Source organism: Kryptolebias marmoratus, linkage group LG23 (genome assembly GCF_001649575.2).
Source record: "Kryptolebias marmoratus isolate JLee-2015 linkage group LG23, ASM164957v2, whole genome shotgun sequence".
Taxonomy (NCBI): Eukaryota; Metazoa; Chordata; class Actinopteri; order Cyprinodontiformes; family Rivulidae; genus Kryptolebias; species Kryptolebias marmoratus.
Window position 1 is genome coordinate 16,636,049 of NC_051452.1, and position 2,337 is coordinate 16,638,385.

Genomic DNA, 2,337 nt, shown 5'->3' on the forward strand with positions numbered 1-2,337 from the left:
ATGGGGCCATGATGGAAGTCCTTTAAACGAAGGCTTGCTCGCTGATTGGATACACTGGAGGCGCGGTCGGATGCTGATGGGCTGAGATGGAGGCGCGGTCTGATGCTGATAGGCTGGAGTGGAGGTGCTCGACGCAGCGATTAGATGCAGGTGAGGCTGAAGCAGGTCTTCCAGTCTAGGCTTCATCACTCAGAGTATGTGTTGTGAATGACGCTTAGCAACTACCACACCTATAGAACTGTATTTGTTCTGTTTTTTTTTATTGTGGCCAAGGGTTATGGGTTAATTTTTACAAGTTAAAAGCTAAAATAACAATATGAAGCATTTTTGCGAACCAGTTTGAGCTGCAGCCAAACTTACAACAGAGGTCACATAACTTCCTTCAGTCCTTCATGTTAGGAGTTTCAAACATGCACACTGCTGACCTCAAAATACTCTCCAAACATATGGTGCTGATAAAAATAGCTTACATTATTACATTTTATTGTTCTTTGGTAAAACTAAAACTGCAGCCAAGACCACAAGAAATTTTGAGAAGTTCAGCTTCAGAGAGTATTTAGATGTCTATACTGAGTGTAAAGGTGGCATCTCACTGGGCTGCGAGCATAGGCGTAAATCCCGGGGGAGTTGGGGGGGTCCGGACCCCCCAATCTTGGGGAAGTGTGGATTTGTCCCCCCCAATAATTTAATGAAGGACACTGTGTATTCAATCAATATAAATATAAAAAGGCAAAAAAAAGAGAGAAATCCGCCAATAATCTAAGAAAAGCAAAGGAATTTTTTGCCCCACCCCTTCCCTGTTGGAAAATGGTTTAGTCCAATGTGTAGGAGGAGCAACAGCAGTAACGGACACAGGCTCCGGCTGAGCCACTTGAGGTGGGAAGTGAACTGTGTGTCACTCACTGCGGCACAAAGTACTAACTTTGGTTAAGTCATGATAAACTAGCTATGAAGCTATTTTTTATTTACTTGGAATAACATGGCTATCTTAACTCCTCTGAGTCCAGCACGTCCAAGTCACATGACCGATTTAAAACACTTTAGCGGGAAAGATCCGCCCTCTCAGAGACTTCGTTTTAATTTGTGTTGAAAGTCCAGACTTCAAGCTTTACACTAGTTTTTAAATCATCTCGATAGGCCAAGGAAAACCAGAGTCATGAGAAATTATTCCCAACACGTATTTCTTTTTAAAATCATCGTCATATTTTCAGCGCAATAGAGCGAGAAGCGCCAAAACCGGGAGAAAACTCCCTCATCTTCCGTTTGATCTCACCCCCAACCCAGCCGAATGAAAAAACAGCCCCTCCTCTCCAATCTGACGGAGGCTCAAAGTTATCTGTCAAGTGACCAAAAATCTACAGTAAAAAGAAGAAAGGCGCAAAAAATTAAAGTAAGTTCGGCGGCACCAAAAAAAACAACAAAAAAAAAAAAAACGAGCGCAGGAATGAGTTATGAGTTTTGTGATATTTATCGTGTTTGGATTTTATAGATAGAGTGGAGTGTGGTGTGTTTAGTGTTAAATTTATTCAGTTTTATTGTGTTTGAGTCAAAAAAATTCGGCAGTTTTTGAACGTGGAGCTCCAGCTTCTGTTGGAGGTTCAGACCCAGAGTTGATGGAAGGAGAAGCTCAGAGGCAGAAATGGAGATAAAAATATTAATAATAATAATAAAAAGAGTCTTGGACAGACAGTGAGGACTTTGTTGATGAACTAGGTGATTCATTGCTTTATTTTAGAGGATTACTGGAAACAGAACACGTTTTGTCTGTCTCCCTTCCAGCCAAAATAATAACAAGAGACAGATTCAGATCCATATTTTGGAAGCATATGTTGAGCATGCATCAGTATATATTTTATAACATTTGCCTGAATGATCCTGCATGAACAGGACATAGAAAATGACCAAAACTAAGAATGTGATGTCCCCTCTGCCTTGTTTTGGACAGAAACCGTTTATATGAGTGGCACAAAGGATTTATGGCAATTTATTATAACTCATGATTGTTTTGTCTAAAAAACACCTAAAAAATTGTCAACATTTTAGTGGAGAAAGTGTATATAACTTTGTTGTTTGCTCAATTTGTTCACATGTTTACAAATATTACTGATTATATTTGCATTCTAAGTTGCAAAAACATTTCATTAAGTATGTTTGTGGTTTTTACAGTAAAAAAACTAAGAATTTTCCACTCAGATTTTGTTTTTTGTGTGATTTTAGGTCTGTTGTGTAATACAGTAGGTCAAACGTAAAATATTACTTGAAATTTACACTTGGGAGGTTGTGCTGAAAAAATTGACTCCAAACATGGCAGCATACATATTTCACTTATAGGGTGAA

General features: G+C 39.0%; 1 protein-coding gene across 4 annotated transcripts in view; it reads left to right on the forward strand.

The window, feature by feature from the left end:
• Window positions 1–2,337, forward strand: part of runx1 (RUNX family transcription factor 1) — a 40,977-nt gene that overhangs the window by 28,102 nt on the left and 10,538 nt on the right. The gene's annotated exons all lie outside the window — the stretch shown is intronic.